We start from the raw sequence: 8674 nt of genomic DNA, 5'->3' as shown, positions 1-8674 counted from the left end.
CACCCAAACAAAAATGCATCAGATTTTATGAAAGTGAGGGCAACTGATGCACTCTAGCACACACTCAAACTATTCATGTAGTAATATACATATTGAGGACGGGAACTATTGCTATAACAGAGTTAATATGTATTACATATTGAGGACAGGAACACATTTTTAACCAATAGAGTTGGGAAGTGAGGACATTTTGGCTGGTCCTTACTTCTTCAAAGAGCTGTTTGAGGATTGATGTTTGTTTGTTTTTCGGATTCAGACTAGAATTGGGTTAGGGTAAGGCAAGGGTTGGGGTTAAGCATTTAGTTGTGATGGTTAGAGTAAGGGGCGAGGGAATGCATTGTCAATTCATGTTCCCACAAAGAAATGAGCGTGAGATGCAGGTTTTTGTATGCTTTTAATTTACTAATTTGAGTTCTCACATTTAATAAAAATGATGCCAGTGTTTTGGTTAAAATGATGAGGCATGTTGCAGGCAAGTACTGTTGTACTAACAATGCTGAGTTATGTCTGAAGTATTAATGTGGACAATTTTGCTGCCAACTCCTCACTACACATCACATGCTGAATTTAACTTGGCTGAATACAGCCATTAAAGGTTAACATACCATGGGAAACAAAAACTAAGAATCTTGTACATGCCACTAATTATGGAATGACTTAATCAGTGTTTGCTAGATATAGTTCAGTCACCCTAGAACAGTGTTTCTCAACCACTGGGGCCTGGGCCGCGAATTTTTTTCCCCGAAGTTTGAAGCCAAATAGTTCAGGATGTCGTAGTATCCTAAATCTGGTAGCTGGTTTGACATACACCTTTCAAGTGGAATAAATACATTTGTGGGTAAATTTAAGAAGAACAAGTCTTTATTATTGTCACATTCCTCCTTTGCATTTTGTGCATGTGTGTGCAGTGGGCTGAATAAATAAATACATTTGTGGGTGAATTATATGGATCTGTGATGCTTGTTAGAAGAGAAGAGCAGGGAGGACTGATAATCGAACAGCCGTGGTTTGTTTGTTGAACATGGACAAAAAGCCCAGAAACTCCTCTTTACCTGGGCAAAAACGATACAAGATTTATCTTGTAGTGTCCTGATCCCCAGATCTTTAACCCAGCCATATATAAAAAGTTGTACTGCTCCAAGCTCTTCCAGGTTTTCATCTGTGTATCCATGTAGAACGATGTCTGGGAACTCAATGGATGGATAATTTTCCAACTCATAATGAATGAATGAATAACTTTATTTAAGCACGGCAAGTTGATCAGCAGAGCTGGTGGGGTCGGGCATGCATAGATACAAATAATTACAAATATAAAAGACTAAAAATAAACGCAATTTTTAAAAAACTTAAAATCTGTTGATTATATGTTATGTTCACATTAAGTTAATTAATAGTGTGTGTAACTATTGTCTTTGTATTTAGTTCCGGGTACAATAGAATCAAAATTCTTTATACTAATGTCAAATTCTCATCTCATTATCTGTAGCCGCTTTATCCTGTTCTACAGGGTCGCAGGCAAGCTGGAGCCTATCCCAGCTGACTATGGGCGAAAGGCAGGGTACACCCTGGACAAGTTGCCAGGTCATCACAGGGCTGACACATAGACACAGACAACCATTCACACCTACGGTCAATTTAGAGTCACCAGTTAACCTAACCTGCATGTCTTTGGACTGTGGGGGAAACCGGAGCACCCGGAGGAAACCCATGCGGACACGGGGAGAACATGCAAATTCCGCACAGAAAGGCCCTTGCCGGCCACGGGGGCTCGAACCAGGACCTTCTTGCTGTGAGGCGACAGCACTAACCACCACACCACCGTGCCGCCAATGTCAAATTTAGCTAGTAAATTTTTCTTTCATAGGAAAAACCCTTTGTTAGCGTGTAAGGATCTAATCCCATTGAGTGGTTTCTATATCCACTTCTTTTGAGTGTACTTCCTGGTTTTAATAACTTGCTTGTTTGCTGAACACAAACATGGCAATAAGTTCTTGTGTTAATGGACCAGACTCCACTTTGGATCATTAATCCCTTTTGACGGAGAACGCCCTGCATGCTGGGTTTTATGTTGGCTTCTGGTACATCTATACAGTTTTAAATACCATACCTACAATTAAAAACAGTTTGTTTTATTGCATTTATTTAATTCCTGGGCTCCCATCTGTAACAGGAAGTGATGTTGCATCCCGTTAATACACTACAATAGATTATTAGATTCTAATAGAATAGATGAGCCAAAATAATTGGTGATCTTTTTTTAATGGGCCCTGAAGCAGAAAAGGTTGAGAACCCCTGCCCTAGAAGACAGCAGTATAGTTGCAGTACTACTGACTGTCGCCAGGTGGCAGTGTATCCTAATTCTTAAATGTCTGTAATGGCCCTGCATCGAGATGCTGTAATTTATCATTTTGCCTTGGGGCAAATATTAAATAATCCTGAATATAAGAAAACTTTTATGCATTATGTTAAAGAATCAATACAGTTTTGTTAATCCATCACTGTTCAAATTATATTTAATGACCATCTTCAATGCCTTATTTTTGTATTTGCCATATCTTAATTTTTGGCTCACAGCTGCTATTAAAAACAGTAGCCAGCTTCATATCCAGAGTACCACAAAGTGTGACATTTCAGGTCTGTTGGTCAGTAATGACAGAAATATTTCTTTTAAGACTGCAGATTATTACTAAAATAGGAAATCTTTGTTAGCATATGGGTTGCTAAAAACACAAACCAGACCTATACATATATAATGCATACTATAAAACCTTTCCTTCCAAAAAGATCAAATTAGCACAAAGGATGCAATTCAAGTTGTCCCACCTCAGAGATGGTGTTCAAACACATGACAAATTAAAGAAAAATCCCAACGTAAATTGTGTTGGTAACATGTTGAGCCACCACAAGTTGCTGGCACAGCTTCAGTGTGTCTTGGCATAAATTTTATGAGTCTGTTGGACTGTACTGGAGGGATGAGCAATATTTTTCCAAAAAAAAAAAATTAATTCACTTCCCTTACTGTCTAACATGTTGGTCCAAAATGTTCCATAGGTGTTTGGTTTGGTTGAGCACCATTGCTTGTAGAGGCCAAAACATATGATTTACATTATTTTCATACTCATCAAACCATTCAGTTAGCCACCGTGGTGCAGGGATAGAAGATTTGAATGGAAATGTTTCATCACAGGTCAGACGATCAGTCAGAAGAACTGTGCACTGACACTCCGTAAACTTTTTTGTCACCCCTCTGTATACAGATGTGGACAAATTTGTTGGTACCCTTACAGCTCGTTGAAACAATGCTTTATTCCTCCTGAAAAGTAATGAAATTAAAAGCAACTTTCTCATGTATACTTGCATGCCTTTGGTATGTCATAGAATAAAGCAAAAAAAAAAGTGTGAAAAGAAATTGTTTATTGTTTATTTTACAAAGATATTCTAAAATAGCGGGCGGCACGGTGGTGTAGTGGTTAGCGCTGTCGCCTCACAGCAAGAAGGTCCTGGGTTCGAGCCCCGGGGCCGGCGAGGGCCTTTCTGTGTGGAGTTTGCATGTTCTCCCCGTGTCCGCGTGGGTTTCCTCCGGGTGCTCCGGTTTCCCCCACAGTCCAAAGACATGCAGGTTAGGTTAACTGGTGACTCTAAATTGACCGTAGGTGTGAATGTGAGTGTGAATGGTTGTCTGTGTCTATGCGTCAGCCCTGTGATGACCTGGCGACTTGTCCAGGGTGTACCCCGCCTTTCGCCCGTAGTCAGCTGGGATAGGCTCCAGCTTGCCTGCGACCCTGTAGAAGGATAAAGCGGCTAGAGATGATGAGATGAGATTCTAAAATAGCCTGGGTAGATTTGTTGGTAGCCCAAGAAAAGATTATAAATAATTGGATTATAGTGATAGTTCAAACTAATTGGTTAACCTTAATTAGTATCACAGGTGTCTTCAATCTTGTAATCAGTCATTCAGTCTACTGCCATTTAGGATCGTCATGTGCACCACATTGAACATGGACCAGAGAAAGCAATGGAGAGAGTTGTTTGAGGAGATCAGAAAGAAAATGATAGACAAGCATGTTAAAAGCAAAGACTACAAGACCATCTCCAAGCAGCTTAATGTTCCTGTGACTACAGTTGCAAATATTATTAAGAAGTTTAAGTTCCGTGGGACTGTAGCCAACCTTCCTGGATTTCCTGTGACTGCAAGAGGAAAATCCATCACAGATTGAACAGAAGGATGGTGCCAATGGTAGAAAAAGAGCCAAGGACAACTTCCAAAAAGATAAAAGTTGAACTCCAAGGTCAAGGTACATCAGTGTCTGATTGCACCATCTGTCACTTTTTGAGTGACTGAACTCAATGGAAGAAGATGCAGGAGGACTCCATTGTTGAAAGAAAAACTTAAAAGCAAAAAAGCAAGACTAGAATTTATTAAAATGCATATTGACAAGCCACAATGCTTCTGGGAGCATGTTCTTTGGACAGATGAGACAAAAATCAAGCTTATTGGGAAGTCACATCAGCTCTATGTCCACTGAAGAAAAAAAAATGAAGCTTTCAGAGAAAAGAACACCATACCTACTGCATACCTACTGTGAAACATAGAGGAGGCTTAGTTATTATTTGGGGCTGCTTTGCTGTGTCTGGCACGGGGTGCCATGATTCTGTGCAGGGCACAGTGAAATCTCAAAATTATCAAGGCATTCTGGAGTGAAATGTACTACCCAGTGTCAGAAAGCTCTGTCTCTGTCACAGGTCATGGGTCGTCCAACAGGATAAAGATCCAAAACACATAGCGAAACGCACCCAAGAATGGCGGAGAACAAAATATTGGACTATTCTGAAGTGGCCTTCTATGAGCCCTGATCTGAATTCTTTCGAACATCTCTGGAAAGAGCTGAAACATGCAGTGTGGAGAAGGCACCCTTCAAACCTGAGACAGCTGGAGCAGTTTGCTTTGGAAGAGTGGGCCAAACTACCTGTTGGCAGGTACAGAAGTCTCACTGAGAGTTACAGAGATCACTTGTTAGCAGTGATTTCTGTTAAAGTTTGTGCAACAAAATATTAAGGGTACCATCATTTTTGTCCATACCATTTTAATTTGGTATATTGTGTAAAATATTCAGTTGAATCAAAAGCGAAGTTTGATTTATGTTAAATATTACATTACATGGCATTTAGCAGACACTTTTATCCAGAGTGACGTACAACAAGTGCAAGAGTCAGGTACAAGAAGTGCTGAACTTCTAGACAAGAAAGTTCTATTGCCCACTGAAAAAGTGACAGAATAACACTTGGTGTAATATTCTATTGAAGTAACAACACTCAGCAAACACCCAAGGAAACAAGCCAACCAGACAAATGAACTGACAAAGTACAACTAAATAAAGAAAAATAAAACTCCACTGGCAAACCCCAGGCTAGACAGTACATAGCCTGGGTTGGTCAAGACTGATATGCAGTTACACAGTGGGCAGGGAAGAAGGGGAGAGGTGCATCCTGAAGAGGTGAGTCTTCAGTCTACGCTTGAAGGTAGTCAGGGAGTTGGCAGTTCTGACCTCAATGGGAAAGTCATTCCACCAACGAGGAGCCAAGACAGACAGCAGTCTTGAGTGGGCTGAGCAGGAGCAGAGAGGAGGAGGAGGGGCTAGGCGACCAGGAGGAGTGGAGCATAGGGATCTGGCTGGCGTGTCGGGGTGGATCAGACTCTGGAGGTATGCTGGCCCTAATCCCTTGACAGCCTGATAAACTAGCACCAATGTCTTAAATTTGATGCAAGCTACAATAGGTAGCCAGTGCAGGTCACCAAGCAGAGGGGTAACATAGGAAGAATGGGGGAGGTTGTAGGCCCCCCCGGTCTACAACCTCCCCCATTCTTCCTATGTTACCCCTCTGCTTGCATTCTGGATGAGCTGTAGGGGTCTGATGGCAGATGCTGGAAGGCCAGCAAGGAAGTTCCAGTAGTCCAAGCAGGAGAGGATCAGTGCTTGGACCAGAAGCTGTGTTGAGTAGGTGGTGAGGAAAGGGTGGATCCTTTGGATGTTGTAAAGGAGAAATCTAAACGTCCGGGTCACTGCAGCGATGTTCACTGAGGAGAAGAGTCTGTCATTGAACATGACCCCTAGGTTCTTCACACTGGGTGAAGGTGACCTAGAGATGTCCTCCAGGGGGATGACTATGTCCAGGGGTGGAGAGGATGGAGCAGGAATGTAGATGACCTCTATCTTGCCTGGGTTGAGCTTCAGGTGATTGTCCATCCAGCTCTGGATGTCACGCAGGCAAGCAGAGATGCAAGTGGAGATCTGTGTGTCAGAAGGAGGAAAAGATAGAAACAATTGGGTGTCATCAGCATACCAATGGTAGGTTAGACCAAGAGCAGACATAATCAAGCCGAGAGACTGGGTGTAGAGGGAGAATAGAAGCGGGCCAAGGACTGAACCTTGAAGGACACCAGTTGTAAGTGGGCATGGTGCTGATATAGTACCAGACCAGGTAACCTGGAAGGAGTGACCGGAGAGGTAGGACTTGGATCAGTCTAAGGCTGTCCTGCAGTTCCCAGAGCTGATCGGGATGACAGGAGAATGGGGTGATCAACAGTGTCAAATGCAGCACAAAGATCAAGGAAAATCAAGACAGAGGAGAGGGAGGTGGCACATGCTGCATGAAGTGCCTCACTGATGGAAAGAAATGCAGTCTTAGTTGAGTGTCCAGCTCCAAAGTCAGACTGGTGAAGATCCAGGAGGTTGTTCCAAGAGAGAAAAGAGGAGAGTTGGTTAGCAACAGCATGTTCAAGCATCTTTGATAGAAAGGGGAAAAAGAGAAACCAGGTGGTAGTTCTGGATGACAGAGGGGCCTAGGGTGGGTTTTTTTCAGCAGAGGAATGATGTGAGCCCATTTGAATCTGGAGGGAAAGTACCCAGAGGACAAGGAGGAATTGACAAGGGAGATGATAAATGGAAGGATGTCAGGAATGATAGACTGGAGGAGAGATGAAGGGATAGGATCAAGGGCAGGTGGTAGGATGGTGAGAGAGCAGGAGCTGGGAGACATCAGAAGTGGAAAGAGGGAAAAGGAAGAGACAGGGAGGGGATGCAGGGGTGGTGAAGGAGTTGTGGATGGCCATGATCTTTTTCTCAAAAAAAAGACTGCAAAGTCCTCTGCAGTGATGGAAGACTGAGGTGCAGCTGGTGAAGAGTTAAAGAGAGAAGAGAAAACAGTTGATGAGAGTTGGAGCTGGAGGTATGAATTTTGGAGTGATAAAACTTGATTTGAGTGAAGCTGTGAACTTGACAAGGAGGGACTGGTAGCGAGACAGTTCGGCTGGGGCCCTGGATTTTCTTAACTTCCTCTCTACTGCTCGTAGACTGCTTCTGTTGGAGCAAAGTGTTTCAGACATTCAGGGACTAGGAGGGGAAGATCTTGCTGGCCTGCAGACAAGAGGAGATAATGTGTCAAGTGATGAGGAGAGAGAAGAGAGCAGAGAAGATGCAGCGGATTCAGTGGGGAGATTGGAGAAGGATTCAAAGGTGGGGGAGGGAAGCAGTGACAGAAGAGGCAAGAGAGGAGGCAAGAGAGGGAGCGGAGGTTACGATGAACTGTACCAGTGGGGGGGGATGGGTGCTGAGGAAGAGGGGGGGAAATGAAATGAAGTGGTTGTCAAACAGATAGAGAGGGGTAACTTTGGGATGTGAGTTAGAGCAGTTTCTGAGGAAGACCAGGTCTAGAAGGTTGCCAGCTTTATGGGTTGGAGGTGAGTTCAGCAGAGAGAGCTCAAAGGAATGGAGTTGTGGAAGGAAGGCAGCAGAGTGGGAAGCTTATATGTGAAGTTTGAAGTCTCCCAGGCGCATCAATGGGGTGCCATCTTCTGGGAAGGAGCTGAGTAGGATGTCCGGTTCATCAAAGAAACCTCTCACAAGATGATAAACAACAATTACATAACAGGTTAACAGGAGAAAAGACTGAAACAAAGTGAAATTCAAAGCAAGAAATGGAGAGGTGGAAGCATGGAAGAGGCAAGAACTTCCACGACTAAGAGATCAACAAACCAGTGCCACCACCATGACAACTATGGGTGAGATGGGTGAGGGATGTGAGAGAAGGAGAAGGAGGTGGAAAGGGCTACAGGTATTATGGTGTTGTCAGGTGAAATCCAGGTCTCGATCAATGCAAGGATGTGGAGGGACAAGAGGGAGGCACAGGCAGAGATTAAGTCAACCTTCCGTGTGGCAGACTGGCAGTTCCATAATCCAGCAGTGATCCAGAAGGTGTCGGTGGAGGTAGATGAGGTTGGAGAGGCATCATCCTTATGGGGGGCCATGGAGACAGAAGCGCCTTTTGTGGGTGAGAACACAAACAGGAATGGTGTAGAGACACATAATGAACAGATTATGGGAGTGGTAGAAGAGGAGGAGAGATTTGCTCAAAACCACACTCAAAGCCCTGATAATTAGCAAATGAAAAACAGCTAATTGCTTGCAGAATCGAAACTGATGGGCGAATTCCATCTAGTAGCTAAACATAAAATAAGCAATGATGGATGTCATTAACTTTTGTCAGTTTCAAGTTATTTCAGAGATAGTTATGTTTTTTTTGTTTTGTTTTGTTTTTTTTGTGGAAGGGCGCCAACAAATTTGTCCACATCTTTATATCTAACTGCATGGACAATGAGCATATGCTCAGGGCTGAT

The 8674-nt window shown here is 43.2% G+C and overlaps 1 pseudogene; it reads right to left on the bottom strand.

Moving 5' to 3' along the window:
- Nucleotides 1–5483: 5483 nt before the first annotated feature.
- On the bottom strand, nucleotides 5484–8305 carry LOC132875433 (uncharacterized; annotated as a pseudogene).
- Nucleotides 8306–8674: the final 369 nt, after the last annotated feature.

The sequence above is a fragment of the Neoarius graeffei genome, chromosome 28 (genome assembly GCF_027579695.1).
Source record: "Neoarius graeffei isolate fNeoGra1 chromosome 28, fNeoGra1.pri, whole genome shotgun sequence".
In the NCBI taxonomy this organism is placed as follows: Eukaryota; Metazoa; Chordata; class Actinopteri; order Siluriformes; family Ariidae; genus Neoarius; species Neoarius graeffei.
This window is presented reverse-complemented; position numbering and strand designations above follow the sequence as displayed.